At 36.8% G+C, this 26,001-nt stretch overlaps 1 protein-coding gene across 4 annotated transcripts in view; it reads left to right on the forward strand.

Annotated features, from left to right (window-relative positions):
* Positions 1-26,001, forward strand: part of ATRNL1 (attractin like 1) — a 527,347-nt gene that overhangs the window by 433,895 nt on the left and 67,451 nt on the right. The window lies entirely within an intron of this gene.

Consider the following 26,001-nt stretch of genomic DNA (forward strand, 5'->3'; position numbering starts at 1 on the left):
TTTAAAGCTGCGTGTGAGGATTTCCTCTTGTAGTTCTCCTTTGTGCACATGCTTAGAAGTTCTTTACTTCAGTCACCTCTGATAGGTCTATCTTAACATAGAAAGGACATGGGAAACAATTTCTATTAGGTTATTGTTTGGTTTGGGTTTTTTTTGGGGGGGTGGAGGGGAGGAATGGATGTCCCTTTTGTCCTTCATTAGATCTGAACCTCTGTGCTTGACTCTTGATTTGGAGGTGGAAAAATTCTGTTTTGTATTTAAGATGAGACCTAAACTTATCTTTTGTTAAAAACATTGAGCCAACCTTAAACAAATTCATATGAGGGCTTGCTTTTTACTTCTGTTTTCTTCTGTTTGCTTTTTGTTGTCAAAGAAAAGTGTAAGGGGTGACATATCTACTCCACACAGAGTAGATGCTTGGTATTGGGGATTCATTTATCATGAAGACACAACATAACAAGATCCTGAGGCTGAGCCTGAAAGTCAGAGAATTTGATCAGGAAAGATGATGCACATTTTCAGAAGCCAAAGTATTTTATTATTGGAATGCATCATTCAGGGAATATGATAGATTTTCCATTAGTGGAAATCTTTGATCAAAACTGCATATCTTTCTAAAAGAAGAGCTGCCTCAAGAGCAAGCAGCTAAGCCTGATGCAAGAATTATTGAATGAGGGAGTTCTGCCCTTTTTTTTATGTAGGATGAGTCAGATACGGGTACCATAATACCACAAATAGTAGTAGTTATTGTAGAAAAGGGAGATTAGACTTTTGCTACAGAAGTGGCACTTGGAGAAAATTATTAAAATAGAGCCTAAAGCAACTGCACCTCCTGCTGCTGGCATCAGAGAACATGTATGATGAATGTTATAGTTAACTTTGCACAGACACAAGGTTATCTGGAACAATATCAGAAATGCCTGTCAAGGCAGACAGGTGCTTTCACATTGGCAGAATACTGTTAGAAAAAAAAAAATTATTGCAACAGCTTTTTAGCTTCACAGGTCAGAACTGTAAATTCACAGGGATTATGTTAGTGTGAATTTTCTTCTTTAATGGTTAAAACATATCCACAGAAAGACTTGGGGGTTCTAGGCCCTTTTCAGTCTGAAGGGTTTAACCCTGAGTGTCAGGAGAGGCCCACGGCTATCATGTCAATATATATGTTGTAAGAGTATTCTATAATCCCTTATTTGATGCTGGGGCGCTGTAGTTGCCAGTGGTCAGAAGCACAGCAGCTGAGAACCTCCTGGCAGGCTAGAAGTTAAGGGCACTAACCTCTGCTGACAAGCAAAGAGTCAGAGTTTTTGCTTCTGGGACTTTTTTGGGGGGGTTTATTGGTTTTATTCGGTGATAGACAAATGAGATTGTAAGATATAGTAGCATACTTGTATGGTGCAAAACCCTAGTTTCCTCTCAGCTGAATCAGGCCGTGCCTGGCCGGGCCTGTTTCCACTTGCTGCTGTGCCATGGCCAGGCCGTGGGGTGGAGGACGCTCCCCAGGCTGGTGTCTGGGGCCGCCTTCTCCTGAGGCGACAGCTGAGGCCTACAGCAGTGGCACACCTGCTCAGAAAAAGACTAAATTGCCTGGATTTCAACTAGGTACCTTCACAGGATTTCCACTAGGTAGAACTCTGCTATCGCATTAAGCCTGTTACAGGATTTAGTCACAGCATCGTCTTTGCCGCTGTTTGATTGCAAACGTATTAGAACATTGGACCCTGCGTAAACTTAATGCTGGATAGAACAATTCCCTGTGGCAATTCTGGGGATTTTGGGTAAATTAGCCAAATTACAGAATTAATTTTGCAGACTTCGATGTCTTATAAATGTTTATGTACCATCATATTCTTTCCATTGTAGCATCTTATTCTTCAGAGTTCTTGTTAGTGGATGTGGTTAATAAAATCTTCAAGTCCTACAGAGCCCACTATTGTCAGAAATGAGGCCTTTTTCAAATTGTTGTGTTTCTTGCAGGCACCCTCATGTTTTCCAGACACAAGGACACACTTTTAAGTAGATAAATTTCCAGTTGCTTTCACACTTTCAGAGATGGTCTTAGAGGCCTTTCCTGCGCTGGGTAGTATTTCCTTTTCACTCCTGGAGCTATGTGGTGGTCAATGATGTCCCAGAACCTGCTGATCTTGCTTTTTTTCTTGTATTTCACTTGTGCACAGACAACTAGAACTGGAGAAGTTCTGCAGTGCTCAACCCACTTTTGTCTTTCTGGGAAATCTAGACTTCAGAGACAGTCCCCTACAGTATAAGAAGTATTAATGTTTGTATATTTAGGTCTTTCCTTTGGCCTTATCCCATGATTTTGACCTTGTCTAATGAATATCTGTGGGTTGGTCTTCCAAGCAGTGCTATTACTTAAGCCTCATCTCTTTAGCATCACTTTTACAGCCTCAGTTGTTAGATAGGAGTTATCAGAGAGATTTCCAGGTGATAATTTTGTTTGCAATAATTACAAACAATAATAGTTGTTTGTAATACTACATCTCCCTTCCTTCCTGAGAAAGATGGATCCTTTTTTACCTTGTTACTATGAAAGTCTCTTACTGTAAATGTCACATTAACTTTTATTGATAAATGTCCAATATTCCTGCATCTGATAGGTGGAGCCATTATGCTTTCATTAACTGCTATTGCTACGTGATGTGGGAGAAAGGAGAGAGAGGGAGAGAGTAAAAAGAACCTGCAGAGGGTAATTTTCCTTTGGGAATTGGGGAATGATTTTTTTCTTCATCGTAGTAAAGGTTTTTTGAAAGCCTGGAAGAGGTGATTTGCTCCTAGATACTTTCTGCAGGCAAAGCAGGAACCGTAATATCATCTTGACAGCAGCACCAAACGCGGCAGTTCTGCCAGTTCTCATTGTCCCTTTCTTCTGTTGTCCGACATGCGCGTAGCATGTCACAGGCAGCTTTGAAGTCAAATTCCTTTGGGGTGTATGAGACTGGGCTGCAGTTCTGAAGTAAGTCTTTAAATCTTCTTCTTTGTTATTGAGGTTTGTAAAAAGCTATACCACCTCCTCATTATTAGAAATGTCACATTTTGATACTTCTTCCTTTATATAAACTTTTGTATTCTGTTGCTCTTCAACAATGCTTCCAAAAAGCTATATGCTTCAGAGCATAACACCTGAGTTATTCCATACTGCTGCTTCCAAGCAAGAAGGGTAGAATATAAGTTTTTAAAGAGCAGAACTAAGACTTTAATATTGTGATTTTTATTTTTTTTTTAATTTTTTTGAAGTACAGTCAGTGTTATCTGGAAGCTTTATATGATGCCTTCAAGGGCACTCTGAAGTTTACTTGCATAGCAGGATGTTCATAGATGTGAATATCTCTGAAAACAAAGACGTGAAGTGTTTTTAATGATCACAAGTTAGTAGATTGCCCTCGCACCCCCAGGAAAACCATCTTCAAAATTTGTTGTTCACATTGAGATCCAAATGGTTTCATGATTCTAACTTTTTCCCATTTTTCTCTTTCACACCCACCCTCACCCCCCAATTTTATTGCCTCTTCACAAGATATTTACTTTGTGAAAGTATCCACCACAAGAAGAGGGGCTAGAAGTGTTAGTCAAGTGATAGGCTTTATTTTGTACCAAGTCATACAATTTAGTTTTCAGATAACACAAAAAAAAAACCCCAAACCCAAAATGCAATGTAAGTTGTCAAAAAGCTGACACTCTAAATACCGGGAAAATATTAACATCTATTGTCAAGAAAAATAAAAAGTATGAATCACTCCATCTCCATGACACATTTCAAAACTGCTATACACAGCACAAATTATAGTGTGTTTGATGGTATCAGGGATAATAGTACTTGAGAGTTCCTCTCTGAGCGCCCAGCGTTAGTAGTAAAAGGGTTCAATTGTCTTGGCTTACACTGTAGAGCTGCAGAAAAAAAGATTAAGGTTCTCTGATGTCATCTTTGCTAAAAATAAAAGCTGATACAGAATTATTGTTAGTAACTTCAAAGGAAGTTTCATATTTTGTGTATTACATTCTTACTGCAAAACAAAAATTATATCTACATGTAAAATATTGATTTATTTTCTTTGTGCCATACAGAACATTTCAAATGTGACATCCCCTTTTTCACCAGTTATGTCCTACACAGTCCTGTATTGTAATTCCTTCTATTGTCAAGTTTCCTGATAGGCTAATCAGAAGTGCTTCCTGTGCTCAGCAATCACATCAATCCTAAACAGAGGAGTGAGAAATATGTCAGGAGAGGCTAAAATATAAAAATCCTGCCTGTCTGAAAAGCTTATTGAGGAATTGTCTTCCTTTAGTCAAGGCTGTCACCTTTGACTTTTCGGGCATTGCCCTTAGCTGGTGGTCTCCTGTGCTTTGAGGAGAGGGAGAAGCAGCTTCACTGAGAACTGTAGGAGATGGAAGTCTTTCTCTAAGTGGCCACTTGTAGGCAGCATATTGTTTCCTTTCCAGGGAGAGCAGCAAGAGATGATAACTGTTTTGTCCAGAGCGGTTCCCCATGGAAATTCTGGAAAAGAACATTATTATTTAGCAATACTGAAGGAAAAAAAAAATAGTTGTAGAGACTTGTATGGGGAAATCACTGTTACTTTGAGAGAACACTATTCAAAAGAGAAATAAGCACAAGACTTGAAAAGTTTAAATTATATGGAGGGGGGGTGGAATTTGTTTTGTTTAGCTCATTCAAAACCAAATCCTAGTTGTGGTGTTTGTTTTTTGTTTGTTTTTTTTTTTTTCTTTTCTTCGGGTGAGGGTATGGTGATTGTTTGGGGTGGGGGTTTTTTTGTTTGCTTTTTTAGCGCAAGGATCCAAATGTAATTCATTTTAACTCCAAAGTAATCATTGTCTATCTATCTAAACTCTGGGAAAAATCAGCCATAGTAGAAGGGAAAGCACTGTGATATTAATCGTGTAGTTATTTGGTTTATTATTCATGTGTAAGAAAAAAATGTAATTTCTGCTTTTAATGCTGAATTTTACTGTAACTGCAGGGGTACATCTCCTGCCTATGTAATGAAAAGTTTGACAGAAGGAATCCCTGGGGAGGGGGGCTGCAAAATTCCTGTGGTTTCTGAATGCTGAAACAGAGCAGATAGCAAAAGGAGGAACAGGGTATAGAACATCATAAGGCCTGTTATTAATATATTAACCTACCTGGAAAGAAAACAAATTAATTGTAAATCAGAAGAGAGAATATAGATACTTACAAAGATTGCCTGACATACAATATACATCTTCTGAGGATGAAAAGGTCATCGTAAAAGTGTTTTCTGAACAGGTCTGTTTTCTTTGTCTCTGGGGTTAACTGCAGTATTAAAAAAAGCAAACAAAAAAGTGTTTTAATTATGTTCTGTTTAGGTTGTCTTCATCATTACAATGTCCCAGTTGCCTCCAGCAGTTCATTAAGGAATGCAAATACTCTGCAACTTGTAGTTTGTTCTTTTGACCCTGCACGTATAAAGCAACTGAAAAGGATGACAAGTAGCTGATTCTGTTCAGTTTTGCATTTTCACCAACCAGACTGTATCCCTTAATCCCGTCCCTGATGCCTGAATGGAATTCTCAGAGTCAAGGGACCTCCAAGTGCTGTTAGAGACAGAATTACAAAGAGTGTGCAATTACTACAAATCCTTTTTTCTTAAACTAGTTAACTTAAAGGCATTTGGTGTGGATATGATTGAAGTAGAGTAGGAAGCAATATAATTCTTTTGTTTGTTTGTTTTAGAAATTGAGGTCTGATGCAAGCTTAGTTTTGCCCAGTAAGATCTCCTTTAGTTCTCTTCCTCAGAGAGAACAGAGGATGATGCTACGGTTAAATCCAAAGACGTTAAAAAGGCGAATCACACTTTATTTTTAAGGAGGAAAGGTGCATGTTGGGTATGGTGGTGCAATATGGTAGAATAACTTCCCAAGATAAATGATATAAGTACTGCAGTTTGAGACAGATGAAGGACATGGGTTGAGAATTATGTTTGGAATTATGGAGTCTGGAGCAAGTCCGTGTTGCAAGAACATATGAAGTGGCTTTTTTGATATATTAAACTCTAACATGAATTTATATTATTTCCAAAACTTCTTTCCCCCCACCCCAGTGTGAATTTACTTTCAGAGATCCCATCCAGTTCAGTGCTGGCCTCCCTGGTCCTCAGTATTTCGTCTGTTCGGGTCTCTCTGTGTATTTCTGTCATGAGGCTGAGTTTTACAGTCAGAGGTGCAAATAGGATTAGTTCTTGCAATAACATTTCAAAGAGAGGCTTTCATTGGCAGAAAGCAAGTTTGTGCAAAATGCTGATGACATAAGTAGCGCGTTGGATGATATAGCCTGAAAATGAAGCTGCTAAGAAATCTTCCAATCAAATGCAGTTGTGTCCAGGAGGAAATCATTTGCATTAGAAATTTTGCTCTAGCTTGCTGCACAGGCTTGGCAGCCCACACTCCCTCTGCTCTGTGTTATCTCATTAACATTATTATTTGGGAACCAGAGTCAAACACTTACATGGGGTAACAGTTATGACTACTTGACACAATGTCAGTAAAATGCAATTTTTTCATATAATTAGAATTTTGACAGGAAAGAGAGGAAGAGTCAGAAAATGAGAAATTAGTTATTTCCTGTACCTCTGTCACTGCACACATTAAGCTTCACTGGTGCATTTTGCATGATCTCATGGCAGCCCCTTCAACAGCAGCCTGATCTCTGCCAGATTTAAAGACAGGATGAGTAAAATAAAGAGTGATGAGTTGGAAACGTTGCTTGTTGAAACAGTAGACCTTTCAGATTTTTCCGAATTGCAAGAGGTCCAAGACAGAATACTGTAATTCTGATCTTGTTGGGAATCTGGGCTTACAAAACCAGAAATTTTAAGGAAAACTTTCCTAAATATTCAGGTACAATATTGCGCTCATTAGCCTGGACTCTCTGTAGAATGACAATGAATTTTTTTGTCAAAGGGAAGTCAGTGGGAGTAAATTCTAATGAGGATTAGGGCCACAATAAATGAAAGTTTTGTGGGTGGGTGGGTTCTGTTTCTGAGAGAGAGATATTTTCTCACTCAAGAAGAAAGATTCATCCTCAAAGTCTTTAATGTCAAGCTCAGATTTCAGAGATCAATGATCTCTGCATACAAGCAGACATCTGCACCAGACCTCCATCTGGGACAGATATTGGTGAGGCTAATGTCTCCAGAATTAACAAAAAAAAAAAAAACCCACCACAAAAAAACCAAGTCAAGTTATCTTGTGTCATCTTGGAAGGAGGCGATCATTAAGAACTGGCATGTCTGCTTATAGGAATAATCAAATAATAAATAAGGTTTTCAGCAAAGTGCGTTTATTCAGCACTACTCACAGCACTATCCAAATTCTGTCATTTGATTTTTAAAATCAGCTTAATTTATTACTTTTTTTTAATCTTGCTGCTCTTTCATACCTTTGTAGCTGCATAATTCCGTGAACTCGTGTTATGCTTTATTTGGATTATTGTACACATTGCAGTCCCAAGTGAAATCAGAATTCCCACTGGTCTACACACAGTGCAAGCAAGCTTGCGTTAAGAAGAGTCTTTACCCAGAAATGTTTGCTTTATAGTTGAATAGAAGTGGGCAGGGAAATGGAAACGTGCAGAGGTGAAGCTACTTGACAGGGGTCAGAGAACAAATAAGCGGCAGAGGAGAGATTTTTTTTTCAGCAAAATTTTCTGAGTTTGATCCAGTCAGGTGATATTGAACTCAACAGTATGGAATCTCTCCCTCTGCTCTAGGTAGAGATTTGCTCAAACGAAATAAGCTGGCATGAGAGCAAAATACTGACTCATTTTAAGTAAAACCTAAATTCCCTCCTTTGGTTCCTCTGTTCCTCCAGTTTTCTTTATAAGAGTGTATGTATAAAATTGCTCCATTCTTATTTAAAGTTATAAAGTGATTATGACAGGCTGCTTCTAATTCTCCTCCTGCACCTCCTGAGATTTAAAATAATTAGTAATAATCCTATGATACTGCTGCCTTTTTATTTTTCTTCTAAGATCAGTTAAACTGGTATAAAAGCTTACCCTGTTCTTTACTGCAACGCTTTTGGAGAAGTTCATACAAAATTACAATATTATAACACACTTTTGTATGCTCCTCCTCCAGGTTTGACACTGACAAAAAAGCCCACTTAATTTGCTTATTTCATTGGAAGTGGAAACTGAACTTTGCTAGCTAGTAATTTGGTCAATATTGCATCTTGTTAATGATTTATGGGTTTAAGTGTATGTTTTGCTCTTTCGGCTAATGCTGCAATCAATATGTGTGAACTTGTCTATTATCTATGTGTATTGTATTATTCAAACTTAAATTCTGGCTTCTATCTGATAATGAAGCAGAATTCAGTAACTCTGCAATGTTCATTAATCTCCTTTTCCTAACTCATGTCACTCTCTTTTAATCTGATTGTCTGATTCACCATCTTCCTCTGACATTTTACATCTTTGACAGCATGCTATGTTTAGATAGTGTCATGGCATTTTCTGCAGATGACGATAGAAACTTTTTTTTTGTGTCTCATGTTAACAGATGCGTATGGCTAGATAGTGATCAGGTTAATTAGGACGAAGTGAAATAAATCTCAGTTTGAAATGATTGTATCCTATTAGAACTGCTGCTATAGCAGATACAGGAGGTGAAACTCAGGTTGAAAAGTCCCTGTTAACGTAGGTTATGCCGACCAAAAGCACAGCATTTCATCTCTCAAGTGACAGAAGCCCAGGCGTTCATCTATGAAACCAAGCTGCTTTTCTGGTTAGTCATAGTTCTTCAGAAAAACATGCAGTTGGACATATGTTGGGGAAAACATCATGATCAAAATTGCCATGAATCAAGACACAATTTTTTTTTTTTAAATTGCCTCTTCATGTATGAATTTCTCCTAACATATTGATCCTGTTATTCTAAATCCATCTAATCTTAATAAAGTATGGATGCAACTATTCAGGTAATGAGTACAGACTTCCTTACTTAAGAAAGTAATGCATTCAAATGACAGTATTCATGGAATTTTTAGACCCTGTTCTTCCATACTGATGCTTCAACAAAATCTGGGAAAAAAAGTGAAGTTCAATAGATGGTATGTTTATTTTCAATGACTAGCTGACAAATTGTCCTTATCAGAGTTGCTTATTAAACTATTAAACCTATACTGATGAAAAAGGCTGGGGAAAAAAATAACTCAATTTTGTTTTTCTGAGTTCTTGCAAAGTTACCAGTAAACTTTATTTGGTTTATTATATTAAGTGGGAAATATGTAGGCAAACGAACTAATCATTGATTAAAAGTAAAATTAATTTACACATTTTGAAAGAAGTAAGAATATATAAAATGAGCTGAGTTGGATGTTTGATGAAACATCAAGCATATGGTGACAATTCCTGCTATTGGTTATTCTATAAAAGAGGGAACTGTAGAGAAGCATTCATTATCACAGTTTTCAAATGTAGGGACTGACTGTATCTTTTGATGCTCTCATATTAGAGCAGCACTCTCAGACGTGTCACATTGGTGCTCCTAAAAGTACTCCGTGGAACTTTTTTGTATAGATTTCACTTTTACACCTAGAGTCACACATTTAAATTAACTGGACTCTCCTCTGGGTATGAAGGTTATTGAAGAATTCTGTGGAATCTCTGTAAGGTGTAAAATATTTCTCTCTCTCTCTGTATATATATATATATATATATACACATATGCAGTCTGTGTTTGCATGAGGAATATGCTGCAAGAGAAACAATAGCTAATGCATGCTAAAGTCAATTGGCGCCCTGTTTTTTTCTAGGTGTTGCTATAAGTGTTTATGTGTGTATGTTGATGGTAGAGCAAAATACATATTGTGACTCAGACTGGCGATCTACTGCACCACTGTTATCAAGGGATCTGGAAGGCTCTCTGATTTCTGTTACAAAGCTCCATCTTTTTGCTTGTGCATTGTGCGTCTAACAATTTTTACCTTTGTTTTCTTTTTTTTTTTTTTTTCATTTAGTTCAGTGCTTTCAGCTAGAAAGTGAAGCAAATTAGCAGGTATTTGCACCATAGGTAGAACAAAGCATCTACGCAGCTCTATGGAAACCCCACAAAGAATTCCTGAAACTTCATAGCATCATACTAACATCAGTATGGGATCTAAGAGACATAACTGACAGCTCTATAATTTCACCATCCAACATAATATTCTTGGAACCTCATAAAAATGCAAAATGAATTCTTGCTAACAAATCTACAGTACTATGTGTAGTTATTATTCTCCTCACTTACCAATGAGGATTTTTTTTCAAGGGGGATTTAAAAGTTGATGGAAAGAGGGTCAAATCACATTTAGTCTTGGAAAATATCACCAAAAAAGGAAAATTATCATTATAAATCGGCTAGATGCATTTCAAGTTGTACTCTGAAACATCTTCTATTTGTTGTCTCAGGATCAGTGACGTTCAAGTCACTGGAAAATGGGTTGGGGAGTGATTCTTATTCTGATAGAAGTATATTAAAACCCACTAATATTTCATAATAGTAGCATAAGGGGGAAATAATTGACTGTATCTTGTCATATGGGAATACCATATAATCTAACCAGAAATCAAACATAATCATATTCATCTATATGCAATGTTTATAAGCTGACAGAAATTAAGTCATAGGAGAATAATAGTAGTTCATAAATCGGGAAATGAGATCAGATAAATAAGTTGGTGAGATTTTGTAAATGCATGTGGAGTGCTTTTGTTCTCTTTCTTGGCTTTCGTGCTCTTTTTTTTTTTTCTTTTTTTTTTTTCCCCTTTTAAGAGTGTTCTTCCATTGGCTGAATGTTTAGAAAGAGGAATACGTAAAATCTAGGATTTATGAGAGCTTCTGGCATTTATTGTATTTTTGATTAACACTTTTATTAGACTTGTCTGAAAAATAATTCATTATTTCAGTTTTTCTTTGTAGTTCTCTAAAAAGCTGCCATGATCATCAAATAGATCAGGGCATGTAATAAAAGCCATACAGCCAGTAGTAGAACATACTGTCATATAACCATTAAGACTGTTCTAAGAGCCAAAATGTTAGAACTAAAAGTATTTTTAATGACTTGAAATTGCTTGAAGTGCTTTACGAGAGTTGAAGGGTACTGATTTATTTATCTAGTGTACTTACCTAAATTAATTTGGATAGAACTACTTTGGTTTTACAGTGAAATTTATGTTAATATTTTTAGATGGTGTGTCATTTTGTCTGAAGGATAGAGTTAAGTAATACTGGTCTGAATCTTGTCATTAAATAAGAAAACATGAATGAACTGGCCAAAAAAGCATTAATGAGTGCAATCTTACCTGGATTATAGTACTAATTTTTAGTGATGACCTTGCAGGGAATGCAAAATTTTGGTAGTGTTGTCTCTCTTTCTCCTTTTAGTGAGTCTTTTAGGATGGCAACAGTCAGTAACGCAAGTACATCAGCAGCTATTTTAAGTAATTTTGTATCATATGTGTATGAATGAATTCATTGTTCCTTTTCTTTTTCTTTAATACCCTTGCTGAGAGGAAGCATATTCAACCATTGGGACATATTGTAGATGTTGTAATAAGCAAGTTAAAGGCTTGAATATTTTTAATTTTACTGTTTTTTTCTGTTGGTAGAAAAAGACTGCTTACCTGGGTTTATCTCCTCAGCAGCTATTTTTAGCCTTATTCTACTTACTGCATTGCTTCTTTTGGGAAATTTTGTAGCCTAGTGTCCTAGCTGCTTCTTCGTTAAACCATCACCGTGATAAAACTTGTCTCCATCAGTATCTCTCCTATCAAGATATTTTCCTGCCATACTGCATAGCTTTCCCAGAGCAATTTCCCCCAGCTCCCATCTACCTCTTATTTCCTATGTGTCTGATAATCCTTTTTCCTTCATTCCTTCTAAGCACTGTCTCATTTCTGCCATAAATCTTCATTAGCTGGAACTTTGTTGCAGTCACTGTAGTATCTGAATATCCTTGATGAACATCTGTCCCTTCACTGAGAGGTTTATGTGCCAATAGATGCGGGCTTTCCCGTGTACATATACTTGTTTTCCTAGGCCTGACTCTAGAAAAACAGAGCAACGCACTGATTTATACGCAGGTTGAAAATATATTTCTTTCTGTTGACCCTTGATTACAATTTGTCCACTGCCAAACTGTGCCACTTTCCTCTCTTGGCAAAAATAGTTGTATTATGCAGCAGATAGTGGTTGTCAAAGTCTCTGTGAACTGAAGAAAGGGTGTAAGTGTCACAAAAATGTTACCAACGCAAAATCTTGATGCCGAATAACAATTTTATCATTTCTCTTTCATGACCTAGAAAGTGCAGGTAGAAATACACTCCGTTATTATAAACATACATATAGTATATAGAGAGTATAAATAGAAGGATCTGAGAACATGACCTTCCCATCATTATGATTAATTTGTTTATTAATCTGCTCTAGCTGTTTGGTTTTTTTTTTTTTTTTTAATTTTCTCCTCTTTCAAATAGGCAAGAAAAACAAGATTTGGAGGGAAATTACTTAAGATATGGTTTTACCTCATCAAAAAAAGGAAGAATTAGGCATTTCTTCTTTTGGAGTCATGTACCTATGCTCCTGAACTATTAAGGGGAGGACCAGAAACTAGCCTTTTCAGTTTTTTGAAGAATCTAAAAAAAAATTTTCAAAAAATTGAATACTTTGCTAGCTTATGGGGAAAACTTGATTTCTTTAAACATCTCAAAAAATAAGCAAACTTCAGTGAGATTACATTATGGAAGATTTTATGATTTCAGAAACCTCACAGAAAGTGATCTCTTTCCATTTCCATATTTTCTGTTCTGGCATGTTCCAGGCCAAAAAAACCTTACAGTTATTATTTCACTCATAACTGGAGGTTATTATTGCAGGCTGTGCCTAATTTATTTCCCTACTTAAATGTGTCTGCCTTATGCGATCTCTGCCAAAACAGCAGTACCTAAGAACCTGTTTCTAATTGCAGAAAAGTGAGGCAATGCCACAGCGCTCTGGAAGCATAGTGCTTTATACCTTTCTCTGAGCAAGTGGTGAGAGGAGTATTTCTGAGTTCTGGTTTTCTTCATTGGTAAAGTTGAGGGGTTTTTTAGATCAAGGAAGATAAAGAGCCAGTATTTAAAAAATAAAAAAATAAAAATCCTCTCCCTGGGATCGAAATAGTGGTCATTTTTTCTGCAACAGACCTAGTCTTCCAGAGAAAACTGAGACAATGGCTAAGAGGTTGGAGAAATATATCCTGCTTACATAAAATTTAATGCACCAGCCTGTTAATCTCATACTCTGTAGGAAAATAAAGATTTCCCAGAAAAGCCATGTATTTTATTAAACTAACTAATACATTTCTGAAAGGAAAATCAGGCCAGCTTTCAGGAGAACAAGCCCTCTTTCAGTCTGAAGAAAGCAACGGCAATCTTCAAATAGACAATTAGTCTAAGTTTGATTAGTACAACTGACATAGCTGGTTAGTTTGAAAGTAGCTCCTGTGAGCAAAGAGGCATGCTGGCAAAGGAATATGTGTTTTGATGTTCTCAGCTGGTTAGTGGCAGTACTGGCTTATGATTCTATGATAATATTTTGAGTCCTCTGCATCAGGCCCCTAACACTTAACACCTGTACACTTTTGCCTGGGTCCCCCAAAACTGCTTGAACAACCGCTCTGTTAAATGAATCAGGGAAGTTATCCTACTCTAAAAAACCTCAACCTGCTTTTATTTTCCTGGGTTATTTTTAAGGTCTATCACTTCAGCAGTCCAGCTGTCAGGGTATGACTACTCAAATAGTTATTTTGGGAAACCTGGCAGGGTAGTGCGCTGTGATGCACTGGTGAGAAGCCCAAGAGCTGATCAATTAGTGTACGTGGAGTTTTAAAGGAGATAGAATAATAGAATGATTTGGGTTGGAAGGGACCTTAAATACCATGTAGTTCCAACCCCCCTGCCCTGGGCAGGGACACCTCCCACTAGACCAAGTTTTTCAAAGCCTCATCCAACCTGGTCTTGGGCACCCCCAGGGACGGGGCATCCACAGCTTCTCTGGGCAACCTATTCCAGTGCCTCACCACCCTCACAGTAAAGAATTTCTTCCAAATATCTAATTTAAATCTCCCCTCTTTCAGTTTAAAACCTTTACCCCTCATCCTATCACTGCACTCCCTGATAAAGAGTCCCTCCCCATCTCTCCTGTAAGCCCCCTTTACGTGCTGGGAGGCTACTATAAGGTCATTAAAAAGATTTTTCAAAAGTATCCTAAGGACCTTAGGACGTGAATAAGTTTTGTAGGGATGAAGGGAACTGGAGCTCAGGTGCAGATGAGCAAATGTGTCTGTAAGGAATAAAAAAATTGAAATTAATTTGGGTTAATGGTCTTACTTCCGTACTCTTTGAGGTATTCAGTATATCCGCTACTCATTATAAGAGCTTTTTCATAAAAGAAAGCAAGCATAAAGGCCTCATAATTGCTGTGCACTATTACCATGGGTGACCATATAAATTATGGGAAGATTTGCTGATACACAACATTTTTGTTTGCATCGGTTTGAGGGGAAGGAAAAAGGGGAGCTAAAATTCCCAATACAGGCAAAGCAACAGCAAATCTGAAAGGCGCTCCTTTATTACTCATCCCTTTTCATAAACCCACAAATTAGGTGTAGCCAAGTTGATGGAATAGGTTTTAAACCTCTACAAGAAAGCTTGCTAATAATACGATACTTTTTATTGCTTCAGTTTCATGTTTAATAACTTAGAGATTGTGGTTTTTTCCATTTAAGCTAATAGTAAAAGAAACCTTGATGCTGGCTATCACGTAACTTCTGTGCTTTATTGTTATGAGTGAGCCTTTATTCCCCTTTTTTTCTTTCTTGCTATAAACTCTGCTCTGGTGTCATTAGTTCAGTCCCATGTGTGTTACTGGCAGCAGCATGGACTGGGCTTCTGCAGGAGTTAGCCTGCCAAAGCACAGACACTTGGTTATTACAGAAATTGGCAGATGGAGGTGCTAATAGCTAGAGACAAGGTTGGAGACAGGGTTCTGCTTACTTCGTAATAAAAGCCCAAAACCCCCTCTAGCTGAAGATGAGGAGCACAAGCTGGCAGCTCTTTTTGAACAGGAGAAGTGCTAGTGCTGCCCAGGCAGCTTCTGTGACTTCAGGGGTAGATGCAGGGGGTTTGCCTTACATCTGCCTTGCACTCACTCGCCAGGAATTTTGTTCCTCTCTGTTCCCATGAGGAATGTTCTCCTTTCTCTGTACGCGCCTCTCCTTTTGCCCTCTCAAGGTGTAAGCTGTGATGCTGAGGGCACAGTTTAGCCTCTGAAGATGGGTCATAGCAATTATGTACTGTTTAGCTTCGAACAAACTCCTCTCATGTGACACAAATATTTTGTTTAGAGTATAAAAAGTAGATATGAGAGGAAAACAAGCTAAATATATACTACTTAATCAAAGGTGAATTCCAGTCCATCTATAATAAGGGATTTCATTTAATCTGTCATAAAATCCAGGCTATTGGGGTATTTCTCTTTCCTTCTCATTGCTTCTCAGTTAGAGGCTCCCATCCGTTCAGTTGCCTGAAGGAAGAAGGGACACAATTACTCCATAGGATACAAACTGGTTTGCTTTCAAATATTCTCTGTAACATACCCATTCACAGATTAAATTCATCAATATTTCCTACTTTATCTTCCATTTATAGCATCAATTGTTTCCAACTTTTAAACTTGCAACAAGTTTTTTTTTTCATATATTTAATTCTATTCAGAATTTAAAAGATATTTGACATAGTTGTTGAACCTGTTATTGTCCTCTATTTAAAAAAAAAAAAAGAAAAAAAAGTTTTAATAATAACCTGTTCACTTTCAAGAAAAGGTTCACTATAAAGGAATAGAGTTGCTATAACCTGAGTTTATGTGCATTTTTCCCAGCACGCTATCTACTTACTGAACATTCAATACCAACTGCAACTATAAATTAGCCTGTAAGACCTACAGATATCAGGAAATTTAAAAGTTTCTCACATAAGTGCATTTTCAGCTTTGCTAACTACTATATACTATCAATAAAGCATGTAGTGCACCTTCTTGTTTTATTAATTGCAGGGTAATAATCTGCATATAGGAATAAAGGCGAATTATATACCAAGCGGTTTCTGTACGACAGCAATATAACTTATTTTGATGCTTCTGTGTTGTGTTTTATACATGAGTCCTTCAGAAGAAATGGTCAAGTGCAGTTACGTTTTTACTCGGAGATTTTGTGAAAAACTCCTTAAAGGGAAGATGTAGATCTTAATGCATAAATTTTGTAGAATGATTGCTGAAGTTGAAACTTCATTTCAAGAAGCACTGGGCTTTGTTTAACTCTGTATTTTTAGTATCCAGAGTTACTGAACCAGACTTTACTTAATTAATAACTATAGGATGTGAGGCAGTTCCAGTGCTGCTTTTTCTATTAACTTGCAATTTCCTTTAGGAAATGAATAAACTGGGGGGGTGGGGAGGCATGGCTGCTGAGAATAAATGTGGTACCATTGTACATTGCCAAATTCACTTGAATAAGTTAACAAACATGGTTTATAAATTGTGTAAGTTTAATTCCATAACTCATGCAGCATGTTTTTCAGGAAGAACGTTATGCTGAATATGGACTGAGATTAGGAAAATCAAAGATCATTTCTAAATGTTCTCTAAAATAGTATTCTAATATTAAAATTCACTTGGTAGTTTATCACTATCAAGGCCATAATTACATAAGATATTGAGACGTATTTCAAATACAATTCACTTTTTTCAATGGTTCCCCGGAATTTGCGTTTTGTCACTGAAAGCAGTATCTGGAATGCTCCAGAAGTTAACAACTTCATAATGGTTTGCCTAACTTTAAAAAAGTTTATTTTGTTTGGAACTTAAAATCTACCATGGAACTGTGTATTGCCGAAGCCTGTTGCTATTTCCTGAAAGTTGCATTAAAACTAGAGAGGCCGAACTTTCCCAAACATTTTCCACACTGATGAAGAAGGACAATACTAATATTTGATATTATTTAATGAATACTTTAGTGATAATTTTCCTCATTAATTTCACAATACGTATATTCTGAGTCTGTGTTTTAAATGCTCTAAGGTTAGGAGGCTATCACTTATTTATAGGGAGGTTTTGTAATAAAGCAATTCAATTAATTGTAGGGACTCTTAATTGAAATATCTTGCCTCCAATTGTTATTAATTAAGAATACCACTGCAGTGCCAGTGTTGTGTGTTTGAACACCTCAAACACTGTAAAATTTACCATTTTCTCAAATTAAATATTGCAGGACCTACATTTATTGCTCATCTTGGTATTTTTAAGGTATATTTGAATCAGAAACAACCATACTTGTGTTTCTCCAAGAACACCTATTAGATGTGTACAGAGTGTTTTCTACAAATACTACTTATTTCCTTTGTTTATATTGCACATTCAATAAATACGATTGTCGAAACCAAAGGAATTATGGTTAGGCAGGTATCAGAAATAAAACTTAACAACATAATAATCTGACATTTGCTGCAATAAATAAACAAGTGCTAGTTCTCATCTGAAAAAAACCCTACCTATGTAACAGCTTTTGTTATCTACATGTAAACATAGGGTTATTAGCTCTGCATCTATAGTATCTTGTGTATGGCATAAACTGCAGAATGAGTCTCAGTGTAGTTTTGCTATCATTTAATATGTGGTCATTAAGGAATCAGCCCTGCTTCCAGTTCTTATTTATTAGACACCTATGGTCAGTGCCTGTGTTTATAGTCTTTAATATCATAGATTCATCGTTTATGTGGATATCAGTTTAAAAGATTTGTCTTTAATTCAGGCTACATATAAGCATCTAGTAATTTGTGTACCTGAAATTATTTCTTGTTCTTGATTAACGTGTGCTAGTGAGGTCTTCTGAGTGTGTCTTGTTATTAAGCTTCTTTATTAAAGTCACCTTTTAATTTCCTGAGTTAATTAAAGACTTCTGTTATTTTTACAGTCTCCCTAGTTGTGTGATGGCACGTATGGTACCTTTTACTCGTTTGGTTTCTTGTAATTTATCATGCTGTCAATGGAGTTGTTGAACTATTACTCTGTATTTAAGTATTAGTACTGAGTGACTGAAACAAATGATGTTGTAATAGCTAACACATATTTGTAAATGATATTAAAGTACTATCTTTAATTCGTGCTCAACATAGGCATTGAATGAAAAGCAACATTTTGGTCTTTGTCATGGATGCAGTGTAATGCAGGTGTTGGTTTAGATTTAATTTTGCATAGTACCAAAGAGCTAACTGTATATTTTACATCTATTCTTTGGTTTCTGTCTTCTGCATTTAATCAGGTCAAGTGGAAGAGCACCCCTTCCTGCCACCCCCTCAAATAATTTTTGGGCCAAATTTACTATTAGCTAGTCATTTACAGGTTTGATATGCACCTGTATGTGCCTACAGATGAATGAGCAGTCAAAAACTATTAGTGACAGTAGCAGCTGGCAAGAAAAGTTGACTTAAAGTTATTAGAAGTTGTGATTTCAGCGAAAAAATAGAGGTTGAAGGTGGGCCATTAAATAACTATAATAATGTCAGCATTCCAGAGAAAAAAACAGGGGAAGAGGCTAATTTGTATCCTAGTGTTTAAGCACTCAGATAAGATAGGGAGTCCAATTCTTGCTTCTACTTACTGTTTAATCCAAGTCTTGCAAGATTTAGTGTCTGTCTATATGTCCTGCAATTAGAATAATAAGCTTCCCCAGCAAGGACTATGCCATACTGTTGGCATACCCTTGTGGGAAAACCATCTCCAGAAAATCGGTAAAGTTGTGTTTGGGTGCCCCAATTTATGTGAAATTGGATCCAGGATTTCCACATCCGGGATGAGTAATTTATCTTCAAGACAGTTATGCAAAAGGCATGTAATGTATCCATTTTTAACAGGAGGTAACATACATTTTTAACAAATCAGACGCCTGTGTGGGGTTTAGATGGCGATGAGATGTCCCTCCTAAGAGACTCCAGTTTCAGCAGGGTATAGGTAGTAACTAAACACTTAGGTCCAAATGAAGACCTCTTCTCTGCATGGAGACAGCATAAGTCATCAGAATGATTTCTGACCCATGTGGAGAAGCTCAGTGAGTTGATGGACCCTCGGAGGGAAAGCCGCACAGAAACATAGGCAAGGAATTTTCTTGCTTGCATTACATTTCTAAATTCTGATGAAGTCTGTGGAAACAGAGAACCACGGCAGATCTCATCCCAGTGGCAGCAGTCTTGCGTCCCCTAGGAAAGTGCCTCGATTAACATGCTATAAAATAGTATCTTACAGTTCATCCATCCCGCTTGGAATGAATTAAATAAATGTTAATCAACAGTTAATGTTTGACAGTCGTGGTGGTATGGCATGCATATAGGCAGTGGGAGACACAGACACATTTCCTTATTTTTAAACAAAGCAGGACTGTTATCCTTATTTCTCACATTCTTGGTAGAAATGTTCCTGCAATTATTTGGCCTTGCCTCTGTCTTCTCTCTTACTCTGTTCTCAAGACAAAACTAATTTTTTTTTGATAGGAAAAACTTTGTAATTTTTATTTTACTAGCCATACTACATACGCATGATTACCTGTTTGCACTTACAAACTAACTGATTGGAAGAAAACCTGTCTGATTTGTCTTGCAATAGGTATCATTATAAGCTTGAATGTAGAGACAGGAAATCTAGATGCAATGAGAGAAATGACTTTCAGCATTTGGAAATATTAAACCAGACATATCTGAAAGAATACCATTATGTGCTTTCATACCTTCAAATCTTTCTTAAGAGTTGCCCAAATCAACATAATAGGCAGGTCTCAAATCTGTAAAGCACTTCGCCGTGGTCTTATTTGTAGTCAGTGTCCATTTTCTTACAGGTTGTCATGCTGGTGCAACACCAACTACTGGTTGAGTGATGTTAAGTTCAATATAACAGATACAGTTCAATCATTTGTTTCAATTTGGGAAGCTGGAATTAGGTTGTAATTAGCTGCATCAGTTCATTTTTTGTTTTCTTACTCTGACCTGACCACTATGGCAGAATATGAATTGCATGGCTGCAGTTTTTAGAATGAGCTAGCTGCCAACTCTTTGATTTTAGTATTGATTATGAATAATTTAAAACGTATGTCCTAAAGATTTACAAACCGTATCCTATGAAGAAACTGAAAGGTCTGTAGATAGTTTAGAGACTTTATGAATCAACATTTACAATTTTGTATTTGGTATATATACTGAAAAAAGTTCTTTAATAAAATAATAAACTTTGATTTATTGCTGAATGTTTCACAGTGAATACTTAACTATTGACTATATAGTTATATTCCTGTACATCAAATAAATTCTATCAAAATAAGAACATATATGGCCTTTGGAGATAGTGTAATACAGCTTCTTGAAATCTGGGATATTTGGAATTTCTAGAGAAATTGTAGTGACCAGCTATTTAAAGAAAAAAAAGTATAATCTTTTAGACTGAGTTCTTGAAAATTCCAAAAACTGACCATGTAAAAATCTGCCCCTAATCATTACGTATTGCAGAGACTCTGATGGTGAAGGCAGCAGATGCCTGTGCATACTGAAAGTTGTAGCACCTTGGTACCACCAACAAAATAGAAACTAGAAATATATGCTATAAACCCCCCTCTCATTTATTAAATGTAAATCAGATAGTAAAAGGGGTCCCTTCTAGATGAAATTATGAACTCAGAAAATTTTACAGCCCAGTTTTCTGTTTTTCAGCATGATGCAGTTGAATTGATGAAAGTTAAGGCACTAGTTTTAGATCCAAACTATACAAAAACTAGGATGAGAGGAGAAATTGCACATTTCTTCTCTAAATTACTTCTTTTTCTAAAATGCATAATGTATTTTGAGTGCATAATCGTGTGATGTCAGTTAGTGTTATGCCTTCTTTGGCGTGACTTGCATAAGCTCTGACATTCAAGAATAATGTGGCCTTCCTAAAGTGGTATTCATTGAATGTTTTCATCTTTTATATGTGTGTGAGCAAGAGTTTGGGAGGACTGCATTACTCATAAATGAGCAATATACGAGTTATATAGATCACACCAAACAACCATCAATAAAAGCTCTGTAGATCACATTGCCATACATTATGCATATGCCACATGTTTCACAGAATAAAAAAAATAGAAATTAAAAACTGTGGTATGGGTTTAGTTCTCCTATTTGTAGATTATAAAGCCAATTCCTTCATTTTTATTAGTCTAAATTTGAAGTCCTGAAGCAGGTGCTGTGCTCAGTGGAATGCTGTGAATATCCCAATTTAGGTTATCCAACCCTTTCATTTCCAGCTCCTAGGATCATGAGATAGCAGGCCTGAAACTGCTCACTGCTGTTAAATGAAATATCAAGCATATATATCATGAGCTTTTAGATGAATTCCAGATCTTAAGAACAGAAAAGTGCTTTGTCATTCTGAGCTGTGAACAACTGTGACAAAATGTATTTAGATATTTTTTCAAGTCAGACTAGGTCTCCAAAAGAGTGGTTTCTTTTCTCTTTTAAGCATGGAACAGGGGAACAGAGGTGTGCAATGGATTTTATGTGACACAACAGTTATGATAATGGACTGTGTGGGATACAGGAGAACGTTAATTTGATCATTTGCATGTACACGGTAATGGAAGGGAAAGACAGTAGTAGAGGCCTGGTTTAAGAACCCTGGTAACAAGTTTTCAGATGATTTGATGACTTTACTTTCAGAAGAGTCTGGAAAATTGCGAAGAAAAGATGGCTCATGTTATACAATCTGTTGCAATCAATATGAAATAGATGTGCTGGATCTTGAGGGAGATCACTGAGTCAGAGAAAAGTAGAACTGCAGAAAAAGGAAGATGAAAGTCCTCAGGGTAGATATTTGATCTGTGACTCTGCTTTCCCCCTTTGTATTTTTGAAACCTTTGGTGATTAAGAAGTTCATTTTATTTCTTTATTTTCATTCATTCTCCTAATGATCCTGCTCAGCTCTTAAAGACTATGTAATAGGGATCTAATTACGTATACGTGGTATCCAGAAAACAGTTCTAGCAATTGGAGAGTTGAAGATGAAATAAAGTGCTTTGGACATGAAAATCACAATGATCCTTTGCTGAAATATTGGTGGAAAGCCTAAAATATTTTCACTGAGATATTAACACTGAACCAAAATGTCAATATCACCTCTAAAATCGTGTAATGTTGAGTTACGTGGATTCTGTCATGTTCTCTGCTCGCATGACATGCCGCGTAAAAGCAGCCACTTCCACTGGTCCAGTGTTTGTGGTCATCACACAAAATCTTCTTTGCTGTGGATTAACAGGAATGTAATTAATACCCTAATTTTCAATAGTTATAGTAAGTACTGAACAGAATAGAGGAGGATGAGAAGCAGATATGTGGTGTTACTGGAAGCGCGTCAGAGTACGACTGAGTGGCACCCTTGATCTCCTTCTGTGTGGTAAAAATGAATAATGCCTACTGACACACATCCATAAGTTATCTGCTCATAAGAACAGAGAAGGTTGTTTCTTTTTGTGTTAGAAATTGCTCTTAAGTATGGACAATAACTTAGTGTCTGTCTCTTTTGTCATGGCTGTGAGCAGCCCATAAGAAAAGAGCTAGAGGCTGTGCATCAAGTCTTTGTGAGCATATGTGGTCCATAACAGCATACTGGGAATGGAATATATACAAATACATAGTGCCTTAAGTATATAACGCCATGCATGTTATAATAAAAAAGACATCGTCATTACATTGACGTGCTCAAACAAGCATGCTCCCCAGGAGGTGATGAGAGACAAGGTTTATTTGGGAGTTAGTTATCCTGCTTGAAGCCATTCAGAAACTCCTACGGTCACTGCAGAGTGTAGGAAGTGCTACAGTATAGAATTCAGTAGGCAGCAGCTTTGAAAACAATATTAAGGAAAATAACTGATAAACTTATTAAAAACTCAAAAATATGAAGAAACTTCCTAGTGGGTGACCATTGGTGGTCTGGAAGACCAGGGTCTCTGCAAATGCTCAGAATAACGTGCATTTCTTTTTTTGGGGAAAAAAAAAGATTATCTGAGGAAATTTTAAAGATTGTCTCTCTATTGCTTTCATCATAGGAATATATGATCTTCATTCTCCTCATTTCTTATAGCTATGGAATACAGGACTCTTAGTATTGCTAAAGGACCAGATGCTTCATGGGAGCAACAGACAGCTGCAATTTTTTAAGTTTTCTCGTGATAACAAAGTCTCAATTAGAGAAAATTCAGTGATCCACAACCTAGGTTGTGAGTCACTTGTCTTTTTCCAATTACTTTCTGTACATTGAGAGAACTCAAATATTTACAGCAGGGCAGAGTGGTAGCATAAGGCCCTTACTCACCTTTGCCAGCTCCCAATAAACGGCTGAACCCTGTTACTGAACAATGGTTTGTTTACAGATGGTTAATTAGGGACCTAACTGAATCTTTTAGAAGGACAGATGCAAATTGATTAACATCTATATCATCTACATGAGCAGCCATTAATAAGAAGCTCTTACAAGAAAAAATAAAGTGGTATATCCAGTTAACATCTTCAGCTTGCTCAGCAGTTCACTGAAAATTAGGAGACTCTAATGACCAAAACCACGCAAACTGGAGGAAAATTACAACTATATGAAGAGGCCTTCAATGTGGACATGAAAAATTTTTTTAAAATATATAAAAAAAAGTATATATTTTATATATATAAAAATGGAAAAACAAAACTCAATAATATAAAGATCAAATGGATTAAATGTTAATCCCTCAAATTAAGGTTTTCATTATGTATGTGTTCAGATACTTCCTATAAGTGAAGGTTACACAAAGTTTTTCTTAAATGAAGAAAAATATCCATCTATATTTTAAGTTATATTACTTATGGTAAATTCAAAGAAGTTTGAATAAGGACGAAACAAATTGGAATGTGAAGGGCAAAGATTGCTTGAGCAAAGAGTGTTAGCTGATAAACAGACCAAAAAAGATAGTGTTTGGAATTGCAAATTTCAACACTAGGTGATTCTGCAAAAACAAGGACTTTACAACAATAAGAACTGGAAGTCATCCAGAAATGTCACAGCAGAAGAATCAGGGACGAGGGAACTGGAGAGAGCAGAAACCATTCTGGCAATTTATGATCAAAGAGAACTAAAAGACATCTATGAAATCCTTAATGATATTTATGGCTCTAGAACCTCTTAGTGCAACTCATTTCAATGGACATTTAGGGAATTACGAGAAACTGCTCTGTCTGGGACTGAAGCGGTTTTCACGAGGATTTCTCTTTCAAGGGACGTAGTTTTTATTATGCTTAACTTTCTTGCTTCAACATAACATTCCAGAGATTTCTGATAGCACCCAACCAACTGAACAAAACGCTTAGAAAAGTGAAGTTGCTGCACGTAAAGGGGAATGGGCATGGCTTGCTCCAGGCAGGTGCTGAAGGTTGCCGTAAGTCAATGTCGCTGTAAATGGCAACCTGCTCGGTTAAGCTGGGAAGTGGGAGGCAGTCGGATTTGTTGCTAGCTGCTCTAATCCCTTGAGGGCACTGGTTCAGAGGACCCGGCATGCTTTGGCCATGTTAGGCTCAGCTATCTATGGCTATCTACAACTCTCTATAACTTTTCCTCCGTGGAGAAAGCACGAACTGCTTCACAGACATACAAAATCTGTTAAGATGTTCTGAGTATAGTGCATAGGTAACTGCCATTTAAAAGATAGCTTGTACGTTCTCTGGTCCCTTAACCTTCCTGAACTACAGCATTTACAGCGCTTTCCTCTCTGGATGTTGGTCCATCAGGACATGTGCCATGCCTTAATTGCATTCTTCGTATTCAGGCCCACACAATCACTTCTAAATTCTAACTCTGTTTTCATAAAACATGCCTGCAGTACTCTTACTTTGTCTGTGATATGTTTCCAGAATATCCTTCGCCACACATTTCTCACCCTTAGAATGTTTTATAGATTTATTTTTTTTTTAATTTTATTACTATCGTCAGCATACTGTTGCAGACAGCACAAATCCCCACAGCTAAAGCTTTTTAACTGGCTCCTTAGTTGTGTTCCTTTGCATAACGCTTTTTTCACTATGCCGGTATTGTGTGTTAAAATAGATACCAGTGGCACACGTAGTTCCATACTTCTCTATATTCTTATGGAAATCTATTCATGCTCTGATTGTATCACTGTATTTTAAAACAGATTTGTTTTACAATAATGAAAGGCAGGAATCCTCAATGTTACCTGAGTCAAAGCCAAGTTTTAAATTAAACTGTAAGCCTTGGATAGAACTGGTATTAGGAAAAAATGTTAATTGTCCCGTATCTCAAGGATAGTTGAGAAGTTTCTGAAAGACTGGAGCAAAATTGTCCTGTTTGAACAGAAACACAGTATAGAAAGTTAAAGGAGTTATGAGCACATGACAGTAAGTTGAGAGTGAAAACAGCTTTGAAATTCTAATTATAATAATTAGAAGTTGCTACTGTACCTGTCTTGAACATCTTTATATTTTGAAATATTAGTAGCATTTTATCCTTTTTTAAGCATTTCTCTGTGAATGGAGACAGAAAAGCCTCAGAGAAGGAATATTTCCATATATACACGACACACTCGTTCTGTTACAAAAATTCTAATTTACTTGCATAGCCTTAAATACAGTTTTCCTTTCCACATGAAATAATAACAAGCCAGCTTTCGGCTGCATAACTTCAAATAGAGGTTTGCCCTGTTATCTGTCTGTGGGTATTTAAGTGTAGCAAGCGAGAGAGGTGGTTAATGTTCCAGGCATAGGTTGGGCTGATGGAAGTTTATCTGTCCCTTCCCCCTGGCACAGGCTGTTGTGTTTCAAAATCATCCTGGCAGTGATGGCTGTGACCTGCTCCGAGCCCCCTT

This window comes from Larus michahellis, chromosome 6, assembly GCF_964199755.1.
Source record: "Larus michahellis chromosome 6, bLarMic1.1, whole genome shotgun sequence".
NCBI classification, from domain to species: Eukaryota; Metazoa; Chordata; class Aves; order Charadriiformes; family Laridae; genus Larus; species Larus michahellis.